General features: G+C 43.1%; 1 protein-coding gene and 1 pseudogene across 1 annotated transcript in view; one reads left to right on the top strand and one right to left on the bottom strand.

Annotated features, from left to right (window-relative positions):
* Positions 1 to 24533, bottom strand: part of MAN1A2 (mannosidase alpha class 1A member 2) — a 311536-nt gene that overhangs the window by 110658 nt on the left and 176345 nt on the right. The window lies entirely within an intron of this gene.
* Positions 21831 to 23645, top strand: LOC144259173 (signal peptide peptidase-like 2B pseudogene; annotated as a pseudogene).

Here is a 24533-nt window from a genome sequence, read left to right on the forward strand (position 1 = left end):
GTAACACTCTGAGTACCTTTCCCAGACCTGAAGAAGAGCTCTGTGTAAGGTCAAAAGCTTGTCTCTCTTACCAGCAGAAGTTAGTCCAATATAATGTATCACCTCACCCACCTTATCTCCCAATTAATATTAGGTATTTGAAAACACCTTCAAAAACAATCTTTAAAAAAACCTCAGCCTAAGATTTCTCCCTAAATCTGACTTCCCTGAAGGATTAATTCTGCTCAGTCTCTAGTCTAGGTCCCTCTGCCACATAAGAATGATTCCAAACCATTTTCTATACGGCTGGAACTAACAAAGCCCACCTAACAACAGTAATTAATCTGCATCTTTATGCAGCATTCTAGAACCTGAATTTATGGTGGTTCACTATGCAGGGTTCTGGAACCTGTCACATTGTCACAGTACCTGTGGAAACCACACCAGAATCTATGCTTGTTCCATTTTGTATTATTAAATGGCAAAAAAACTTAGTTAACCTAGAGTTAAGGTCTAAAATTGATCCCTGTGAAACTCCGCTAGAAACACCCCCATTTGATGATGATTCCCCATTGACTACTACTTTTTGAGAGAAGTCAGCCAGTTCTGAACTAATTTAATATGTGCTTTATTGATACTGTAGAGTACTAATTATTAATATTTTAAACAGAATGTTTTTGGCACTGAGTCAAATGCTTCACAAAAGTCTAAGTGTATTCAATGGCAAAAAGCTAAATTAACACAGAGTTAAGGTTGGTTGGTGGCATGTTGTCCCCTTACAGAATGCTGAGTGGAGCAAAATTCAAACTTTTGAAAAGCAGGAAACACTCAGTTAACATTGCATGGGCAACCTTAACTTTGCCCTCTTTCAGAAGTGTCCCAATATGCCCCATTAACACACACTCTGCCAGCCCCACAGCTGATGAAGTGTACCAGCTCTTCACCTCTTTTTACAATCCATTCCCTCTCACCCACAAGATTCCATCTAACACTATTAAAGGCGGGGTGGGGGTGCGGGGGGAAGGCTGCTCATGCTACTTTCTCTCTACACTCTTTGAACAATGCCTCAATATGCACATACTCACCCTGGCCCATGGCATTATAAGAATCAGGAGGTTCCAGATTCCAGTGTAACTCACACACTTAGCCAACTCCCCAGAAAGAATATCACATGTGTACAATTTAAAAACCACTTCACAGCCTTTTACAACTTCCTTACACTTATTCACAAGATATTATCTCAGCCTACATTTTTCTTAACCATAATTAAAGCATTAGAATCCTCTCACATTCCCGCTCACTGCTGACAACATCCTTTGTAATAAAAGCCTTATGCCCTGATACTGACAAAACCTACATAGTTCTGCATAGAAATAATGCATATTTGCATACTTGTGATGAAGTGGGAATGTGATGTGACTTTTGGCAGTAAAAATGTGCTGTTTTGGCAACAAAATACACCCACCCCGACAAGAGACATAAGTCTTTTTCCTTTAAATTTTTGTCAACAAAGTGCCAGTGTAGACACCACGCTTGATTTTATCACTTTAATTGGCCTCCAGCAGGTGTCCCACAATGCCCATTGTGACAGCTCTGGTCAGTAGTTTGAACTGCACTGCCCTGCAGCCAGGTAAACAACCATCCGCCCCTCCCACTTAGAAGCCCCCTTAGAATTTTTGAAATTCCATTTCCAGTTTGCTTGGCGTGGAGAGCTCTCATCACATCTTCCCAAGTGACCATGGCTGGTTATCACAGCAAACGCTCTCCCGCTTGAACTATGCGGAGCTGCTGGATATGCTCAGTATATGGAGAGAGAAGGCTGTGCAGTCCCAGCTGCGCTTGAGCCATAGGAATTGGGATACCTACAGGCACATTTATTGAGGCTTGTGTGAAAAGGGCTATGATTGAGACATGCTGCAGTGCAGAGCGAAGATAAAGGAGCTGAGGCAGGTGTACCATAAGACGAGGAGGCAAACCATTGCTCCATTACTGCACCTAAGACTTGCTGGTTCTATAAGGAGCTGGACACTATCCTCAGTGGCGATTCCATCTCCACCGCCAAGAGTCCCGTGGATACTTCAGCGGGCCTGGAGGGGGTGGAAAGAGGACCTAACCTGAAGGACAAATTCATTGATGAAGAGGTGGAGTTAGATGACAATGTGGAGCTCCTGGAGGGGTCGCCTGGTGGAGCAGGCAGCCAGGAACTGTTCACCACTCTAGAGGTGTCTAGCCAGTCTCACTAGTTGCTCTCCTACAAGCAAGAAGTAGGAGAGGAGATGTCTGGTAAGTGGCTGTGGTTTCTGTAGTGTGGAGGTGGATGCAGGGTATAGAAATGTAGAAGGCTGGCTGTGCTTCGGTGAGCTGGACATTTCCCTGTGTAGCTAATCAGTATGGTGGAACAGGGTGTTGACGCACGCTGAAATCTCACGGAAATCCTCCAGAGAGATCTCCAGGAAAGTTTCCTGGAGATTCTCGGCAATCCTCTGCCGAAGGTTCCGTGGCAGAGCAGCTCTGTTCCTTCCCCCATTGTAGGGAACTTTCCAGCGCCATTCGGCAATCACTTGTGCAGGAACCAAAGCGGCACATAGGCAAGCAGCATAGGGAGCAGGGCAGAAGCCATAAGCACATAGTAGATGTACCCTCATTTTCCTGCTTACCCTTAGCAGTGATACATCTGCTACAATGACCTCTGCCTGTGGAAAAGTGTGGAAGAATCTTCGATTTTTCCCCCTAGTTGGCTGCACCACAACCCTTGCAGAGTGAGTGCTCTTTTCCCCATGGGGAGCGTTCCCCCTCAGTACTCACCTTGCTTTGGGAGTTTGCAGAGATGTGTGCTTGCCAAGGGTCAGTGAGAAAGTGATTGTTATGTTACAAAAGGTGTATTTTACTGAAATGTTTCAATGCTGTGCGTGAATTTAACAATCATGCTTCTGTGCATTGTTCCTTGTGCTTGGCAGATGTGACCTTCAGGAACACCCAATACACACCAGCCGAGTGTCTCTGCCAGATAAGAAAGTGCCCAAGACAGAGCAAAGAAGACATGTTCTGGGAGGTACTGCACTCTTCCAGTGCAGAGAAAAGGGAACGAAAGGAGTGGAGGGAAACCGAAAGGCAGAACAGAAAAGAAAATCATGAATTTGTTAAGGATGCTACTGAGCGGATGATTAAAGTCATGAAGGCACAAACACAGATGCTGAAGTCCTTAATAATGCTGAAGACTGAGCAGCTCCATGCCCGCCTTCTCCAGCAGCACATTCAGAACTCTTTTCAAAGCTCCTCCCCCGCCCCCAACTCCATCCGCACAGTCCTTTCCGGGACTTCTCAGTTTCCCCTTCGCTCCACCCCCGCAGACAACTTTCATAATGATAGCTGAACCTACACACAGCGTTGAAAGTCTGCCCTTCCCTGGTACCTGCTTTCCCATCAAGCATCTTTGTGTGTTTGTGTGTGTTGTTTTTTGTGCAATAAAAGCAAAGTTTTTTAATGGTAACTCATCTTTATTTGCGAAAAAAAAAAGGAGTACCTGTGGCACCTTAGAGACTAACAAATTTATTTGAGCATAAGCTTTCATGAGCTACAGCTCACTTCATCGGATCCATAAACTGCTGTAGTTCACAAAAGCTTATGCTCAAATAAATGTGTTAGTCTCTAAGATGCCACAAGTACTCCTTTTCTTTTTGCGGATACAGACTAACACGGCTGCTACTCTGAAACCTGTCAACTTTATCTGTTTTCTATAAATTGAGATAGCAGGCACTACCAATACATACACAGGCAGTTTATTCATGTGCTTGCTGGAATGTAAGGCCCCAAATGTCACCATTGCTTCCTAGGAAAACTACATGTAATGTAACATTGTACCACCAATCATAGAGATATACACTACTGGTTCTCATTTTCAAAGTGTTGCCTCAAAGCCTCCCTGATTCAAATTGCTCCCTCTGGGCTCCTCTGACAGCCATGGTATCTGGCTGCTCAAAATCAGCTGCCAAGCTGTCTGCCTCAACACTCCACCCCGAGCAAACCTTTTACTCTTAGCTTCACAAAGATTATGCAACGTACAACACACGGCCATGACAATGGGCATATTATCCTCATTAAGGTCTAACCTGTCATAAAGGCATCGCCAGAGCACCTTTAACTGCCAAAGGCACATTCCACTGTCATCCAGCACCTACTCAGCCTATTGTTGAACTGCTCCTTACTGCTGTCCAGGTTTCCTGTGTAAGGTTTCATGAGCCATGGGCTGTAAGGGGTACACTGGGTTTCCCAGGATCACTATGGGCATTTCAACATCTCCCTCTGTAATCTTCTGGTTTGGAAAGAAAGTCCCCACTTGTAGCTTTCTATACATCCCAGTGTTCTGAAAATGCATGCGTTTTGCACCTTCCCGGATCACGCCATGCTGATGCCAGTGAAATGCCCACGGTGATCCACAAGCGCCTGCAACACCATGGAGAAGTACCCCTTCCTATCGATATACTCCATTGCAAGGTGGTCTGGTGCCAAAATTGGAATGTGTGTGCTATCTATCGCCCCTCCAGAGTTAGGGAAACCCATTTCTGTAAAGCCATCCACTATTTCATGCACATTTCCCAGAGTCATGGTCCTTTATAGCAGGATGTGATTAACTGTCCTGCACACTTACATTAATGTAGTCCCAATGGTCAACTTCCCAACTCCAAATTGACTCGCAACCGACCAGTAGCAGTCTGGAGTAGCCAGTTTCCAGACAGCGATTGCCACACGCTTCTCTACCGATAGGGCAGCTCTCATTCTGGTGTCCTTGTGGCACAGTGCTGGGGTGAGCTCCACACACAGGTCCAGGAAGGTGGCTTTCTGCATCTGAAAGTTCTGTAGCCACTGCTCGGCATCCCACATCTGCATGACGACATGATCCGACCATTCAGTGCTTGTTTCCCAAGCCCAAAAAGGACATTCCACCATGTTAGGCTGTTCTGTGAATGCCAAAAGCAATCTAAAGTTGCTCCTATTCATATCACGCAGCATGTCAGGCAACTGGGAGTCTTCAATTAGGAAGTTCGCAATTAACTGCACTGCCATCCGCGATGTCTTAATGACAGTTAACAGAACATAGGAGAGCAATGCGGGATGCACCCCTTCTCATAAAGATGACGGTGTGCTCAGCAAAGAAGGGCCATTGAAAAATGTCACGACAGAAAGCCGGAAGCCCATCGAGTGCTGGAACAGAAAGCATCATATCACGGGACACTGAGCCAGGTCCCAAGATGTGCTGTGATCCGCTCCATCTTCCAACAACACCTAGCGACAGAAGGTGTCAAGCTGTACTGTGGTACACATTGTCGATGATAGTGCCCCAACTGTGGACACGCTCTGCCGACTTTTATTTTGCCCATTTCTGAGTGTTCACATCACTTTTGTCGACAAAACTTGATAGTGTAGACAAGGCCTAAGAAACATAGGTGTGTGTGTCACCTCTCTGCCTGGGTAGAATGAATAGAGTCAGTAAGGAACTGACAGTAATCAACCCAAATCAACAAGGGGTCCAAGAGAAACAATTTGAGAAACAGGGACTGATACTCTCAGTAGGGAAGCTGAGCAGAGACCCCCACTCAAGAACAAAAGGGCTGAGAGGTGTGAGATGGGGGAATAAGTGAGGGCTCTGGAAAAAGACTGTGGGCTCTCTCACTAGGGAACTAACTAAGGAAGGAAGTCAGAAAGAGAGACACAGAGCCTGAAAATGGAGTTCACTACAACTTCACTGATGAATTATGGCTCGATCAGAATGGACTATGCTTTAACCTCCATTTCTCTATGCTAACCTAAGGACTTCCAGTGCTGTGTTCCAGTTGACTAATAAATCCCAATCTGTTTTGAACATGCTGTTTGGGGTGTCACTGCAAATACTGGGTCAGGTGCATTAGTCCCTGAAGAGTATACAAGTCTCTAACGCTGATGACACTCATTAAAAAAATTACATGTTAATTAAATTTGTGACTGCTCTCCTTGGGAAAGAATTGTATCTCTCCTGCACTGAGGTTTTATTCTCATTCTGCCATATATTTCATGTTATGGCAGTCTCAGATGATGATACAGCATATGTTGTTCAATTTAAGAACACTTTCACTACAGATTTGACAAATGACAAAGAAGGTACCAATTTGAGATTTCTAAAGATAGCTACAGCACTCGACCCAAGGTTTAAGAATCTGAAGTGCCTTCCAAAATCTTAGAGGGACGAGGTGTGGAACATGCTGCAAGAAAGTTTTAAAAGAGATATACCCTGATGAGGAAACTACAAAACCTGAACCACCAAAAAAGAAAATCAATCTTCTGTTCGTGGTATGTGACTCAGATGATGAAAATGAATGTGCTTCGGTCCGCACTGCTTTGGATTGTTATCGAACAGAACCTATCATCAGCATGTAAACATGTCCTCTGGAATGGTATTCGAAGCATGAAGGGGAATACGAATGTTTAGCATATCTGGCAAGTAAATATCTTGCAATGCCAGCAGTGCCATGTGAATACCTGTTCTCACTTTCAGGTGACATTGTAAATAAGAAGTGGGCAGCATTATCTCCATAAATGTACACAAACTTGTTTTTCTTCGTGACTGGTTGAACAAGAAGTAGGACTGAGTGGACTTGTAGGCTCAAAAGTTTTATGTTGTTTTATTTTTGAATGCAGTTATGTAAAAAAATTTCTCCATTTGTAAGTTGCACTTTCACAATAAAAAGAGATTGCATAACAGTACTTGTATAAGGTGAAGTGAAAAATACTATTTCTTTTGTTTATCTTTACAGTGCAAATATTTGTAACCAAAAACAATAATCAAGTGAGCACTGTACACTTTATATTCTGTGTTGTAACTGAAATCCATATTTGAAAATTAGAAAGCAACCAAAAATATTTAAATAAATGGCATTCTATTATTAGCTGCGATTAAAGAGCAATTAATCGTGACTATTTTTTTTAATCTCATGATTAATCACGATTAATTTTTTTGATCATTTGACAGCCCTAATGTAAATGCATTCTCACTGTTTTCCAAACTACTGGAAATAACTGCAGGTGGAGAAACCACATTCGTTTGTCTAGGGTGGGGTAACTCCTGTTTGGCTGGCAAACATTTTAAGAATTACAATTTCAGTACATGTCCATAACTTCGCATCAATTGCTTGCACCTATATTACACAATGATACTAATAATCAGTCAGTTATGAGCTTTCCACTTACATATTATATGACATCTTTTAGAGACATATTATGACAACACCGAGTTGAGGTACACTGGGCTGGGCAGGTCAGCTAAAACTCACTGCTAGATATCCGGGTGTCCTTTGCCTTCTGCCCTTGGGTTTGTCACATATCCCCTCTCAACCTTTTTTTGCTGGAACGAACAAGCCAAGCTCTTCCAGTCTCCTCACATAAGATAGGCTGTCCATTCCTCTGATCATCCCAGTAGATCTTCTCTGTACTTGTTCCAGTTTGAATTCCTCTTTCTTGAACATGGGTGACCAGACTTATGGTCTTACCAGTAACTTATACAATGCATTAATGCTTCTCTATCTCTAGAGGAAATGCCTTACCTAATATGTTCTAGGATGGCGATTGCCTTTTTCACAGCTACATCACATCTGTAATTGCTCAGAATCCATATGTTGACAACGCACACTTCTTTTCCCACAGAGGTCAAGGTATCTGTGTTGTCAATTCCAAACTCTTTCTCTTTGGAAAGGTTTCAGAGTAACAGCCGTGTTAGTCTGTATTCGCAAAAAGAAAAGGAGTACTTGTGGCACCTTAGAGACTAACCAATTTATTTGAGCGTGAGCTTTCGTGAGCTACAGCTCACTTCATCGGATGCATACCGTGGAAACTGCAGCAGACATTATATACACACAGAGATCATGAAACAATACCTCCTCCCACCCCACTGTCCTGCTGGTAATAGCTTATCTAAAGTGATCATCAAGTTGGGCCATTTCCAGCACAAATCCAGGTTTTCTCACCCTCCACCCCCCCCCACACACAAACTGACTCTCCCGCTGGTAACCAATTTATTTGAGCATGCCAGCGGGAGAGTGAGTTTGTGTGTGGGGGGGTGGAGGGTGAGAAAACCTGGATTTGTGCTGGAAATGGCCCAACTTGATGATCACTTTAGATAAGCTATTACCAGCAGGACAGTGGGGTGGGAGGAGGTATTGTTTCATGATCTCTGTGTGTATATAATGTCTGCTGCAGTTTCCATGGTATGCATCCGATGAAGTGAGCTGTAGCTCACGAAAGCTCACGCTCAAATAAATTGGTTAGTCTCTAAGGTGCCACAAGTACTCCTTTTCTCTTTGGGAACCGACCACATTAATCTGCACAGAGATCAGGAAGTAGCAACTTGCTCCTCCCTCTCTACTGACTCATCCTCCTGGGGCTAGTAAAACAGATTTTTTCAAACAATGAATCCAAGGCCTGTCTACCAAACATCCTCATTTCCTGCCCCCTCTGCAGCTCCCTGCCCCGCCCCCCCTGCCGCCCCACTCCTCATATAGTCCTCTGCCTCCAGCTCCTGCCAGTCCCCACAATAAAACAAAAAATTTAGGTAGACTAGCTATTGATTATTCTGCTGTATTCACAGTAAACCTCCCCAGAAAACAAAAACGTTATACTATAACAGACACAACTCATAGCAAGCAACATAAGTTATTACATCATTACTGCACAGGTGTATGAAGATTTGGACTAGAAACGTCAGCGGTGGCAGGCACCAGGGACAATGGTGCCAGCACACTGTCTTGAACTACAAATACCAAATTCATGGCCATGAAACGTGCGTCACAGACCGTGAAATCTGGTCTTTTGTGTGCTTTTACCCTCCACTATACAGATTTCATGGGGGAGACCAGGGTTTCTCAAATTGGGGATCATGACCCAAAAAGGAGTTGCAGGGGGGTTGCAAGGTTATTTTAGGGGGGTTGCGGTATTGCCATTATTACTTCTGAGCTGCCTTCAGAGCTGGGTGGCCGCAGAGAAGTGGCTGTTGACCAGGCACCCAGCTCTGAAGGCAGCACCCCGCCAGCAGCAGGGCAGAAGTAAAGCTGGCAATACCATATCATCCCACCCTTACTTCTGCGCTGCTGCCTTCAGAGCTGGGCAGCCAGAGAGTGGCGGCTGCTGAGTGAGGGCCCAGCTCTGCAGACAGGAGCCTAGAAGTAAGAGTGGCAATACCATGCCATCCTTCCTTCTGTGTTGCTGCTGGCAGTGGCTCTGCCTTCAGCGCTGTGCTCCCTGCCAGCGACCACCGCTCTCCAGCTGCACACCTCTGAAGGCAGCATCGCCACCAGCAGCAGCACAGAAGTAAGGGTAGCAGTACTGCAACCTCTTCTCCCCCACAACTCCTTTTTGGGTCAGGACCCCGACAATTACAACACCATGACATTTCAGGTTTAAATAGCTGAAATCATGAAATTTATGATTTTTAAAATCCCATGACCCTGAAATTGACCTAAATGGACCGTGAATATGGTAGGGTCCTATACGTAGGCAAGAACAAAGTGGCTGCATAGAAATCCTCTCACTTTTTTTTCTTTATTGGAATATATGCACTATAATCCTTTCAGTTTGCAAATCTATACAAGCTAAAAAGTGAATATGTTCTTAAATGTCATATGCAATTTGCGTCCCCCAAAGGTGGGTGAAATGTATATTATATATATTTTCCAGACCTGAGGAAGATCTCTCTGTAATCTCAAAAGCTTGTCTCAAAAGCTGATCCAATAATTACCTTCCTTATCTTATCTCTCTAATATCCTGGGACCAAGAGAGCTACAACAATACTGCATGAGACATTTTGTCATGCATCAAAAAGACCCCACTAGAATCTTTTTTCAAATGCCTATTACTGGACCACAGCCCAAATGACCCACTCCAACAAGGCATAGCACTCCAACAAGGCATAGCAAATTTCAAGAAAATCCACGCAAGCATGTGGACATTAGAGGACTCCGAAGCATTGTTCTTTAATAGGAAGGACAGAAGCACAATGGAGGGAAAGGACTCCTGTATACATCCATTTGCACCATAGGAGGGCCTGAATGGTGTGAAATGGCCCATTCATCGCAATGAGATGTTCTCAGCTGAATGAGAACACCCCATGGAGGTGACTACTACCTGCAAAAATAGCTCTGAGATGTGTGACCTGCTCAATTAATCTCACAGGGGTGTTCCCATCCCCCTCCGGTATGCACAAAGTATGCCTGTTCTCAGCTTCTCACCCAAAAGGGCAAGCCTCGTCCCAGAACTCAGCTCACAGGGAGGGGATCCAATGCTTGTACCTGGACACATGCCCCTCAGAACCTGGCACACACTGGGGGCAGTGAAGGGGCTCAGCCACCCCCAGAGAAGCAAGACCTCTTTTATCCTGGACCTAGCTCATATGAGGGGGGAATCATCCCCCTTGGAGGGGCAGGAGTCCCCCATATGTGGGCACAGACATGGGAAGGGAGAATGTGGGATTGACAGGTGCCCCTGCCCTAGTCTACCCCAGTCCTCCTGCCACTCAAACCCACGTCCCACTTCCCAATGTCTTACCCCCTCCACTCAGGAATACCCATGATGCAAACCAGCTGTAACAGAACTACAGCATCACCCTTGCAGCTCTTGTAGGGGGTGTGGCCAAGGAAACAGAAGACATTGCCGAAGTGCCACTGTGTTCCAGCTACCTTTAGGTGCTGAAATAGTCCTTTAGGGCCATGGACAGCCATGTTTAAGTTACAGCAGTTGCAAATATGCTCCAAATTATGCCAGGCGAACTGGTCACCAGTTTTTCTAAAAGATATGTTTTTAGTTCAAACAGGAACTATTTCAGGGAAATTCCATGGTCTGTGTTCTATAATGGTCCCCTCTGTCCTTAGAATCTATGAGGTCAGAAGGGATCACTTCTGATCACAGTGACCCTTGTTTGAACTCGAGCATATCTTTTAGAAAACATCTAATCTGAATTTTAAAATTGCCAGTGATTGAGAATCTACCATAACTCTGGGTAAGTTGCTCCCATGCTTAATTACCCTCGCTGCCTTTATTAGCACTTTGAATTTGTACTAGCTTCAATTTCCAGACACTGGATCTTGTTATACCTTTGTGTATTATACAGAAGAGCCCATTATCAAATATTTGTTCCCCTTAGAACTGTGATCAAGTCACCCCTTAACCTGCTCTTGATTAAACTTAAACTATTCAGTTCCTGGACTCTATCACTATAAGGCATGCTTTCCAATCCTGTAAATAAAGCACATGGGACCAGGTCAAGGCCCCTCTCCAGCCAGTCCCCATCACTGAGGTTCCATTTCAGAATGTAGCTGTGGGTATTCTGGGTCCTTTCCCTAAGAAGGCACCCAGAGGAAAGCTGTACATACTGACTTTCATGGATTTTGCCACCCGATGGCTGGAAGCAGTAGCTCGAAGCAACACCAGGGCTAAAAGCGTGAGCCAGGCATTGACAGACATTTTTGCCAGGGTAGGTTGGCCCTCTGAAATCCTTATGGATTCGGAAATTAACTTCCTGGCAGGGACCACGAAACATCTTTGGGAAGCTCACGGGGTAAACCACTTGGTTGCCACCCCTTACCACCGTCAAACGAATGGTCTAGTGGAGAAGTTTAATGGAACTTTGGGGGCCATGATATGTAAATTTGTGAACAAGCACTCCAATGATTGGGACCTAGTGTTGCAGCGGTTGCTCTTTGCCTACAGGGCTGTACACACATCCCAGTTTGCGGTTTTCACTCTTTCAACGTGTTTATGGCCATGAAGTTAAGGAACCATTACAGCAACAGTGGGAGGGGGTTACATCTTCTCCAGGAACTAACATTTTGGACTTTGTAACCAACCTGCAAAACACCCTCCAAGACTCTCTAGCCCTTGCTCGAGAAAACCTACAGGATGCTCAACAAAAGCAAAAGGCCTGGTATGATGAACATGCCAGAGAGCATTCCTTCAGAGTAGGTGACCAAGTCATGGTCCTGAAAACACTCCAGCCAATAAGATGGAAGCATCATGGGAGGGGCCATTTATGGTCTGAGAGCGCCTGGGAGCTGTTAATTACCTCATAGTGTTCCCAGACCCTACCCTAAAACCTAAAGTATTCCATGTTAATTCTCTAAAGTCCTTTTATTCCCGAGAAATCAAGTTTCTCCAGTTTACAGCCCAGGAGAAAGACAACGCTGAGAGGCCTGAAGGAGTCTACTATGAAGGAAAAAGCAATGGTGGCGTAGAAGAGGTGAGCCTTTCCATGACCTTTGGGGCATAAGCAGCGACAGCAAATCCAGGAGGATGGACAGAATGGGCGTACCACTCCATTGACACAGGAGATGCTTGCCCAATTACAGTCCAACCCTACCGGATGGCTCCTCAAGCCAAAACCGCAATAGAAAGGGAGATCAAGGACATGTTACAGATAGGTGTAATCCACCCCTCTGAGAGTGCATAGGCCTCTCCAGTGGTTCTGGTTCCCAAACCAGATGGGAAAATCCACTTTTGTGTGGACTACCGTAAACTGAATGCTGTAACTCACCCAGAAAACTATCCAATGCCATGCACACATGAGCTATTGGAGAAACTGGGACATGCCCAGTTCATCTCCATCTTAGACTTAACTAAGGGGTACTGGCAAGTGCCGCTAGATGACCCAGCCAAGAAAAGGTCAGCCTTCATCACCCATGTAGGGCTGTATGAATTTAATGTGCTCCCTTTCGGACTGCAAAATGTACCTGCCACTTTCCAGAAACTGGTAGATAACCTTCTGGCTGGATTTGGGGAATTTGCAGTTGCCTACCTCGACAATGTGACTGTATTCTCAGACTCATGGGTAGAACACCTGGAACACCTCCAAGCTGTCTTCCAGGGCAAAAGGGAGGCAGGATTAACTTTTAAGGCCAAAAAATGTCACATAGGCTTAAACAGGGTAATCTATCTTGGACACCATGTGGGTCAAGGAACTATCAACCCCCTACAGGCTAAAGTTAATGCTATCCAAAATTGGCCTGTCCGTAAGTCAAAGGAGCAGGTCGAATCCTTCTTGGGCTTGGTCGGGTATTACCAACGATTTGTACCACACTACAGCCAAATTGCCACCCCCTGACAGACCTGACCAGGAAAAAGTAGCCAAATGCCGTTCAGTTGACTGAAAAGTGTCAAAAAGATTTAACCAGCTTAAGGCAGCCCTTACATCTGACCCTGTACTGAGGGCCCCAGACTTCAACCAACTATTCGTCGTAACCACAGATGCATCCAAGCGTGACGTGGGAGCAGTTTTAATGCAGGAAGGATCAGATCAACAATTCCATCCTGTTGTGTTTCTCAGCAAAAAACTTTCTGAGAGGGAAAGCTACTGGTCAGTCTCAGAAAAAGAATTTTACACCATTGTATATGCTCTGGAGAAGCTACGCCCATACATTTGGGGACGGCATTTCCACCTGCAGACTGACCATGCTGTACTGAAGTGGCTTCACACAGTCAAAGAGACTAAGAAAAAACTTCTTAGGTGGAGACTTTGAAACTCCTTCGGTGGAGACTCCAAGACTTTGATTTTAAAATACAACACATTTCAGGAGCTTCTAACAAAGTGGCTGATGCTCTCTCCCGGGAAGGTTTCCCAGAATCAGCCAGGTAAAAATGTCCCCGTATTCTACGTCATTGTAGTCCTTAAAATGTAAAAAGTACTGTTTAGTTCTTCATGTAATTATTAGTAAAATTAGAGGTGCATGTATCGTATTAACTGTGTTTCCTAAGCCACCAGGAAAAAAATCCCAGCCGGTGTGGACCCGACCTGAACCAGGCTGGCCTGCTGATTTGGGGTGCCTGTAATAAATAAAGTGAGGGGATCGCTCCCTTTGATTGACACCAGCCAGCCAGTTAGCTGTAAAATCCCTCCTGGTAGCTGTTCTTTACTTGCTTTACCGGTAAAGTGTTAAAAAGTCCCACAGGTAAAGAAAAAAAGTGGGCACCTGACTAAAATAGCCAGTGGGAAGGTAGAACTTTTTAAAATTGGGAAAGAGACTTTCCCTTTGTCTGTTTTCTCTGGGCTAAAGAGTCAGAGCAGCCATGCTATAAGCAGCTAAGCCAGGTATAATTACAAGTCATCAGATCATGCCTAGAACTACTTATCTGAACTCCAATGTGTAAGTAGATCAGAATGTTAACTAGATGCGATTACGGTTAATTCTTTTATTTCTTATTGGCTTGCGGACTCCTCTGTGCTAACGCCAGATGCTTTTGTTTGCTTGTAACCTTTAAGCTGAACCCCCAAGAAAGCTATTTTGGGCGCTTGATTTTTGGAATTGCTTTTTTAAAATCGAGAAAAAACCTAAATTCCAGACGTATTTTCTTTCTTTTTGTTTTTAATAAAATTTACCTTTTTTAAGGAGAGGATTGGATTTTTGGTGTCCTAAGAGGTTTGTGCATGTTGTTTGATTACCTGGTAGCCACAGCTAATTTCCTTTGTTTCCTTTTTCAGCTCTTCCCCAGAGATGGGGTGAAAGGGCTTCAGGGCACCCCACAGGGAGGAATTCCCAAATGCTCCTTCCTGGGTTCAAAGCGGGTTTTGTTGCATTTGGATGGTGGCAGCGTTTACCAAGCCATGGTCAGAGAAAAGCTGTAACCTTGGGAGTTTAATACAAGCCTGGATTGGCAAGTATTGATTTTTAAAATCCTTGCAGGCCCCACTTCTGCACTCGGAGTGACAGAGTAGGGATTCAGCCTTGACAGTTTTTTAACAGCCCAGGTAATTAACCATTGGAACACTTTACCAAAGGTTATGGTGCATTCTCTCTCCATCACTGGCAATTTTTCAATCAAGATTGGATGTTTTTCTAAAAGATCTGCTCTAGGAATTATTTGGAGGAAATTCTATGGCCTGTGGCACACAGGAAATCCGACAAGATGATCTCAGGGGTCCCTTCTCAGGCTGGAATATATGAATTATTCTCAAGGTTCTGCTCTGAATCCTCTCCAATTTATCAACATCCTTCTTGAATTGTGGATGCCTGAACTGTACACATTTCAGAGTAGCAGCTGTGTTAGTCTGTATCCACAAAAAGAACAGGAGTACTTCTGGCACCTTAGAGACGAACAAATTTATTTGAGCATAAGCTTTCGTGAGCTACAGCGAAGTGAGCTGTAGCTCACGAAAGCTTATGCTCAAATAAATTTGTTCGTCTCTAAGGTGCCACAAGTACTCCTTTTTTTTTTTTAACTGTACACAGTATTCCTGTAGGGGCTGTACCAGTATCAAGTATAGGGTAATATAATTTCTTTACTCCTATTCGATATTCCCATTTATCAAAAATCCAGTACATATGAAATGGATAAGGATTGGCATTACAATCTGTACTGTTTTGTATGCATGTGTGTCTGGGGTCTGACATTCATGAAAAAAATGTGAAATTGCCAGTAGGGAGGTGTCACATCAGAGAGTAACAGAGCTCTCATGACCGCTTAAGAACACAGAGCTCATTTCTTGGCAATACAGTGAAATCTAATCTTTATATGATGGGATATCCACAATGTAATTCTCTCCTCTGTATTTCAACTTTTTGGTAAACTGTTAGTACAGATAAGCCCCTTCTAAGGGAAAGATAAGCCTGCTGTCTGTAAACAGTTCATGACACATGCTGTTTCACTGACTGAACCACTGTACTTTACATAGTCAAGTCAGTTGTAGAACAAAAAGGTTCATCCCATTTCACTGGCATGCATCACCATAAGTTTCTTTAAGAAACCTGAACAAAAGACACTGCATATCAATCTTCTGGAAAAGGACTGTTTTGATTATCTGTGAATAGCCTATCAGGTATTCCACAGCCCTATTCCTCTATTTTCAATGACAGCTTTCAGAGTGAATTTATCCACCTGAATTTTATTATCATCTCACCCAGACAGAGATGCCTCTTTGATGATGGTTATCAAAATGAGAAAAGACAATCATATAGAAGAACTGTTTTATATCTGAGGCCAGCAAACGTAAACACAATAAATAATCGGACTTTTGATGCTGTGTAGATTTAATATAAGTAGCCTAGTTCAGAGAAAATAAAATGATAAATCATCTCTTTTATGATGTTAATAAATAAAATATATGAAAATACTTTGTTAGGGTGGCTATAGCCTTCACCGTCCTACACTCATGCAAATACCACTAGAATAAAGTTTGCTTTGTTCTTTTTACATAATACGATTTTTTTAAACATAGCAAATATGCTGTGGTGTAAATTTCATACAATTTTAGGCTTGTAACATATGTAAAGATTGACCGTCTATCCAATACTAGGGTTCTGTTATTTAGGGCATTTTTTTAGTGTTTTACTTGTTTGCTGTTGCTGGGGTTTCTTTATTTGGTCTTATCAATCAAATATGGAGTTTTTATGATCCACAAAGTTCCACCTTGTAAGAAAAAACAAGAATTCTGGGTTGAGGGGGGTTAGTTTAAGCAGTTCTTTATCTCTCTGGACAATCCATTCTTTGTGCCAAACAAGCTAGAACTGATTTATGAGTTCAGAAATTCCACATGAAGCTTTTCATTAAGTAGCCAGTAATTCTGGAAATGTATATTCCGAGAGAATATCTATCTGTAACGGGACAATATCCTTAAAACATAGTTAAAATCAAAGGGGATTACAAAACAGTATTCAACAAAACTCTCAAAGTTCTAAAGGAAATACCTGGCAAACAATTTCCTACCAGTTCAGAGCAGTCTATGCCAAATAATCAAGGAAGGAATTTGTTTGTCAAAATGCAGAGGGAGAGGATTAAAGTTTAATGTATTCAACTTCTAGCCAAAAGCTTTTGAGGTTAAAACTCAGAATCCAGTCGGACAGAAAGAGTCCTTGTCGTGATAAAAGGAAGTGATTAATTCCCACATGGCCTGAGAGATGAAAATCACGGAAGACAGGCTTCCCAAGAGAGAGCTGATGACACCATGAAACAATGGATTTGAACAGCTTTCTATTATTTATCCTACATTATGGAGCAGCCAGTAGACTCTTCATAGTTAAGGCTTTAGCCCAGTTCCTATTATAAGCCCTCTATTTTTCACTCCCCTCTAAAAATTGCAAATAAAGACTTATGGGGTTTAAAATCAGGAAGGTGCTCCTGGAGCAAATGTAGAATTTTTCTATCACATTTCATTCAAATTGAATGAGCGCTTCCTGAACTATGGATCTCCTCCCATAACTGATTGGCATTATACCTTTATGTGCTCACTCTTAACTTAAAAAGTACATGGGGTACAGGCAAACACACATCAGTGAACTCCACTGGATCAGCATTATGCCCTTCATTGGTTTTGGGAGCGTCTAAATACAGAAAATAAGAGATTTGGTGTTCTTTTCTGGAACATTAGCTCAAATTAACCATGTTCAGATTGCTGCAATATAAGGAGGGTTATCACTGCCAGCTAATGATCCACGCAAAGTTCACCAGCCAGAGAAACTGCAGTCAAGACTAGAGCTGATACTGCATCCCTTGAGAGTGCTTTAGAGAGAGCCCCTCATCCATAGTAGACACGGGCAAAATGGAACCACCACCGTTGCTTTCAACCACCACCGTTGCTTTCAATATATCCCTTGGTCTACATGAAGGAGCACCAGACTCAGAGCAAGGAGACCACGGGGACAGATTCATTTGACATGAATGGGCCTCCACAGATTTATACTTGCTGAGGATCTAGCCCCATTAGCCCACTATTACTTATAATTCTATGCAATTTACAAGCTGCCTTCTTGGGGAAGACTTACCCCTACTTTAGGGAGAAGCAAAGAGTCTCCCATCTCGCAAATGAACAACAGAGGGCGGACCATGTCACTCGTGTGTAGCTGGAATAGAGCTGACATCTCTAACATGGCAGGTGAAAATCTCATCCATATAGCCACATTGTCTCTCAAGAATAACAGACAAAATCTATTTGCTTTGTTATGCTGTCTGCAAATATGATTATTCTTGCATAACCCACCCTCACAAAGCACTTTGAGGCCAAAACCTATAAGTAAAGTCAAAGTATAATTAAAAAATAAATATCACCTAGGAGTCCTAATTCCTCTGCCCATTAGCTACTACTCCCTTCCAAAAACTAGTAGTAGAACCCAAGAATCCTGATAGCCAGCATTGTATGGCTGCCTAACAAATAGTTGAAACTGAAGTTCAGTCTACTCCAGCAGGAAGAACTCTGAAGGAAGAGGAAGAATGGTTTTACAGGTAAGTCACTGATTGGAATCCAGGAGACATGGGTTCTATTCTTGGCTATACTATAGACTTCCTATTTGATGCTGGGCAATTCAGATAAAACAGAATTTTCAGAGGTTACCACTAACTGTGCTTTTGATTTTCTGGGTACCCAAACTTCATACACTCAGCCCTGGTCTACACTGGGGGGTATTGATCTATGTTATGCAACTTCATAGAATCATAGAATATCAGGGTTGGAAGGGACCTCAAGAGGTCATCTAGTCCAACCCCCTGCTCAAAGCAGGACCAATCCCCAATTTTTGCCCCAGATCCCAAATGGCCCCCTCAAGGATTGAACTCACAACCCTGGGTTTAGCAGGCCAATGCTCAAACCACTGAGCTATCCCTCCCACTGTGAATATTCAGCTACGTGAATATTTAGGTCGACTTACCGTGGTGTCTTCACTGCAGTGAGTCAACTGCTGCCACTCCCCTGTCGACTCCTCCTGCGCCTCTCACGACAGTGGAGTATAGGAGTTGACCGGAGAGCGCTCAGGGATCGATCTATCACATCTAGACTAGACACGATAAATCGACCCCTGCTGGATCGATCGCTGCCCACCAATCCGGTGGGTAGTGTAGACATATCCTAAGGGTTTGATTTTCAGCAACGCTAAGCACTCACAGCCGCAACTGCAAGCTATGGTTGCACACTTTGAAAAATCAGGCTCTAGGTATGTCAAGTTAGGCCTCAAACTATTGAGGCACCCTAATTAATGGACATTTTTGAATATTTTGAACATAAACCTGTCCATAACTCAGTTCTCCATGTGCAAAATGGAGATAATACCTCCTTCTCTCACAGGGATGTTGTGGAGTTAATTTCATTAATGTTTGTAAGGAGCTCAGATACCATGTTAATGATCACCACAGAAAAGCCCAAAAATAAAGGGTTTGGGTTGTGTGCAGTAAATAAGGCATGGAGCCACACACTGAATTAATAAAAAAGAAACACTAAATCAAGTAAGCATTTGAGCACTGGCACCTGAGGTACCGTGCATTGCCCACCCTATGCAGTGAATGAAACAGGGGTCCTTGTGGAATTAATACTATGTGTCAAGTATCAGAAGGGTAGCTGTGTTAGTCTGTATCCAAAAAAAACAAGGAGGAGTCCGGTGGCACCTTAAAGACTAACCGTTTTTTTGGGCATAAGCTTTTGTGGGTAAAACACCCACTTCTTCAGATGCTTTTTACCCACGAAACCTTATGCCCAAATAAATCTGTTAGTCTTTAAGGTGCCACCAGACTCCTCGTTGTTTTAATAATATGTGATCATGTAAGTAAAGGCTACCTCATAGTGTATATGCAGAAAATGACAGAATTAACACTGCATGCACTATATAATGAAATGGTGATTCCCCAAATTCAAATCCTGGAAAAACAGGAAATGCAGAGTTAAGGTTCTCCCACATAATCCTTAAAAGAAAATTAGAGTTACAATACCTCCGCTCCCCCCCCACACACACACACAAATACTAGAACAACAGGAAATGTAGAGTTAAGGTGACAGAGTAAAGGGTTAAGGTAAACTTTAACTCTGTCCTTTTATGGATACCAAGCAAAACTAAGAACATTACAGCACCTTACGTGTGTATAAAAAAAAATCTAGTACTAGTGGCACCTTAGAGACTAACCAATTTAGGTGCCACAAGTATTCCTTTTCTTTTTGCAAATACAGACTAACATGGCTGCTACTGTGAAAAAAATCTACCACTTTCTCTGTGCCCACCGCTACTCCAAATCAGGACTCCCGTTCATACATTCCAATAGGATCCGCAACATGGTCCATATAACAGTACTGACAATGAGCAAATTCTACTCATTGACAGAAATCACAGTGGTCACACTGTGCCTCAACCTCATAACTTACTATTGCACAATCACAATTAAAGAGTCTAATAATGAATTACAGCACATCCTTAAATTACTTTTCTACAGTTCACATGTGACCAAAGGAAAATATTCCCCACTCCCCAAAAAATGACGCAACAAGCTGCTGGCTTCCAAATGGGAGGCAGGGATGAGTGGCTGTGATGTGGGGAAGTATCACCTTAACTCTGCAATTACCAGTTTGGGTACATTTGTGGAGGGTGAGGGGTTGTACACATCCCTCAGAGGGAAAGCAACGGACAGGTGCTGGCCTTTAGACAAATTGCCTTCCTGAGGATATTACACAGTGTAAGGGAGTGGGATATGGGTCCCCACCTAGAGAGACGTGACAGCTGGCAATCTGAGACCTGATGTGGCACTCCTGGAGGGGGACACGAAGCAGTGTGTTACAGATGCTATTACCCCAAAACTGTGACAGATGGCCCCCTGGTCATTCTGTCAGTTAACCCAGTGGAATATACACAACCTGCTGATTTTACTTGGCAAAAAGGGTGAGATCACAAAGACAAATCAGTGAGTCTATATGAATTTTAAAGGCTAAGCTGTTGATGGGGCAGAGGTCCTTGTGCAAGGCCAAATTAATTTAGCATCTCATGAAGGGAGACACCTAGATCTCACTGAAATTATTACTTCTGGATTATGTCTAGAGTAATACATGCACACCCTGTCTGCGCAGGAAGGCTGTTTTCACTGCCACACATTTTGTGAACACTCACAACACTGATTCTATCCCAAAAGACAATATACACAATTAATAGTACAGTTCTCTTATTACAAATCTATTCAAGTTTATGCCAGTCTTGTGCAGACAGGAGGCTCCTGAGCAGCCTCTCATTTGGGTAAAATCTGCGTGTCTGACCTAGTTCTGCAGAGAAACAATTAAAAGGAACCCATGTAACACCACTTTTTGGAACTTAAGGCTCTGCTAACCACCTCTCTTCTGCTCCTTCAATTTACTGGTCACCCACCTACTTTTAAATGTCCCCCACTTTCCCATGCCTGAGTCTCTGGAAATACTCTCTTGCCCTACTTTCTTTCTCCAAATATCATGTTTCCTCCCCCTCATGCTCTCTATACCTTTGCCTCTTAGGTTCTATCATGTGCAAAACAGGAGGAGCCAGAAGCAAACATCCTGGAAACAGTGATAGATGGCAGCAATCTTTACTAAAGTTAAATGTTTACAAGGTAGTTGGCTCCTGAAATTATGAAGTATTTCAAACAAAATCACAAGAGTGGTGATAAAACCACAAAAACTACCTACTCTGTTTCTACAACCACATGAGAAGAAGGCAGGGGGCTGGGCTCCTTAGGCTGCTTGGGGAGGGGAAGGAGCTTGCTGTGTGATTGCAAAAGCCAGAACTTCTCTCCCTGGGCAGACGATAAGACTTCCAATATAATAGGCACAGCAGGACTTGTCTCCAGAGCGAGGGTACAGAGCTTGCAATGTAACAGACAAGGTGGGGTTTGTATCCATGAGGAAGGGGACAGGCTTGTCATATAACAGGATGGAGACTCCCAGACTGGGAGGAGGAGGAGTTTGCTATGTAACAGACAGAGGGCGGGGCTCATCTCCATGGGGCCAAAGTTTATTATGTAACAGATGGGGGGGGGGGAGGAGTGGATGTCTCACCACAAGGAGGAAAGCTTTCCAGTTGAAAGGGAGTGTGGTGAGAGAAGACACCTGCAACCAGCAGAACCCAGGGAAGAAGATGACACCGCTGCTGTCCTGCCTCCTCCTGCTTCTTGTTCCACGTGCGCTTGCTCAGCATCTTGGAGTCGTCAGAGTCCTTCCAGAGAAGGGAGGAGATTACTGCTTCCTCTTCCCTTCTCACTGGGTGCAATCACTGCAGGATAAGAGTGGCAAAATGAAATGGCTTCAGCCACATCAGGACCTAACTTACTCAACCTTGTGTTGTCTTCCTTCCTCCTTTGGCGAGGAGGATTGTGATGGTGGGGGACTCAGCACTAGAATTGCCTCAGTGAGGAAGGGTAACTGCAACTTCTTTGAGAACGGCAGACTCCAGAGAATAAATGGAACACAAGTGCTATTAATCCTTGGTGGAGATGCCCCAATATCCCTCACAGGAGGCAGTGGAATGGGCCACAACTGGGGTCACTGTGAGGAGAGCATTACTCCTGTAAATCTGCTCAATGACATGGACATGATCTATTTATTCTTCAAACATTTAGGCAGGCTCTTGGGATACAATACGGGGATCATGTTAATCCTTGCCGTAGGCACAGTCACAACTGGAGGCTACTGGGCAGGAAACATAGAGAAGAAAAGGCAGCAATACATGAAGTGCAGATGCAAAAATGAAGAAGATTTTGATGATGTAACAATTGACCCTGATGTCTTCTTTATCTGTGCAAGTGTAGTAATGTCCTCCTTCATGCTGCTTGCTCTCTACTGCTTCTACGATCACTTAGTGAATATAATGATAGGATTTTTCAGCCTATATGCATCCATTGGGCTTTACAGTTGTTTGTCTCCCTCTGTGAACAAACTCCCATTTGGAGAATACAAACTCCATTTACCATATTTTCACAATGGTCCACAAGTTAGGACATTGTTCCTGGCAGGGTTTTCTGTCTCCATCACTGTCACATGGATGATCTTCAGAAATGAGGATCAGTGGGCCTGGGTCCTGCAAGACTTTTTAGGAATCTCTATCTGCCTTTATGTTTTAAAAACAATCCGCATGCCTACCTTGAAGAACTGCAGTTTGTTTCTAGCTGCTCTTTTGATCTATGATGTGTTTTTCGTATTCATCACTCCTTTTCTAACCAAGTCTGGGCAGAGCATAATGGAAGTGGCAGCTCTCGGACCATCTGACTCTGTCAGTCGTGAAAAGATCCCTTTTTTGTTGAAGGTTCCAATATTATCCTCTGCATCAACCTTTGATGACAGCCCCTTTACTATCCTTGGCCTTGGTGACATTGTAATTCCCGGTTTCCTGATAGCCTACTGCCACAGATTTGATGTTCAGATGCACTCCTCCAGAGTCTATTTTGTAGCTTCTACTGTAGCTTATAGCTATGGCCTCCTGGTGACCTTTGTAGCGTCAGTATTAATGCAAATAGGTCAGCCAGCTCTTCTCTACTTGGTGCCCTTTACGCTTACCACTAGCCTGGTTGTTGCTCTTCTGCGCAAAGAACTCACTATTTTTTGGACAGGCAGTGGTTTCACAGAGGACTTATCTTGTCCTTCCTCAGGGATCAGCTATCCAGATACCCCAAGAGATTCAAATACACAAGTGTGTCAACAAGAAAGGGAAGAAAAACTGATCAATTTCACATTCAATGAAGAACAGCTAGATAACTCCATTGTAGTGACAGAAGAATTGACTGATCTCAACATATACGTTGAACAGAACTCAGACTTCATGCTATGTAAAGAAGAACCAATCAATCAACATGATGGTGAACATCAGGGAGAGATTCTCAGAGCAGAGAAGAATGAGTCAGACTCTATGATAGAGGGAAAAGCTCCACAAACATACCCAGAAAACCTCGACATGTAAATAATGCTGGTTTTGCAATCACTGAAGAGTCTGCCTCGAAAATGGATCAAAAATGCAAGAACATTCAATCTCAGTGTAGTAATAAACCTATAACATGTAAATCATCTTTGTAAAATGCAGTGCTTTAATGTGTTCTGATATGTACATGTGACAATTTTGACTAGACATCTGTACCATTTTTGTTGTTGTTATGCTAGAAAGATACAAAGATTTTTTTCAAGTCATTTTATTAATGTTATTTTAAAATGAAAAGGATAACCTCAAAGAACAGTAACCACTTTTACATAACTAATTCTAGGTAATAATGATGTCAACATAAATGAACACACTGAAATAAAGCACTCGTACAACAATATAATTGATGTATAACAATTAAAACAAGAGTCAATTAATGAAATAATAAAAACACAACTATAAAGTAAAAACAAAAGGAAACTAGGCTACCCAGGATAATACAAAAGAGCTTAGGATACAATGTGAAAGATTTTCCTCAAGGTCTAGAAGTTTTCATACTGCCACAAATGACCCAGTCCTTTGTTTTCCATGTAAGAGTTCACTATTCAGATCCCAGACTCATCTCTCCCCATCCAAATGTTACCCCAATATAAAATATCTGAAGATCCATTTTAGTAAACTGAAGTCCAAACTTTCAGAGAAGGTTCAGCTGAATATTTTATTTATATTTAGGCATTTCAATTATGACTATCACCATAGTAACTGTGCCTCACAAACATTAATGAAAATATGCTCTACCTGAGGTTATGGGCTTCATGAATAATCAATGGATGAAGTTCTGTATCCTGTATTATGTAGGTCAGACTAAACGGTCATAACGGCCCTAAAATCTATGAATAATCCATATTAATTCCATTTTATTGGTGGGGGAAA

Source organism: Eretmochelys imbricata, chromosome 1 (assembly GCF_965152235.1).
Source record: "Eretmochelys imbricata isolate rEreImb1 chromosome 1, rEreImb1.hap1, whole genome shotgun sequence".
NCBI classification, from domain to species: Eukaryota; Metazoa; Chordata; order Testudines; family Cheloniidae; genus Eretmochelys; species Eretmochelys imbricata.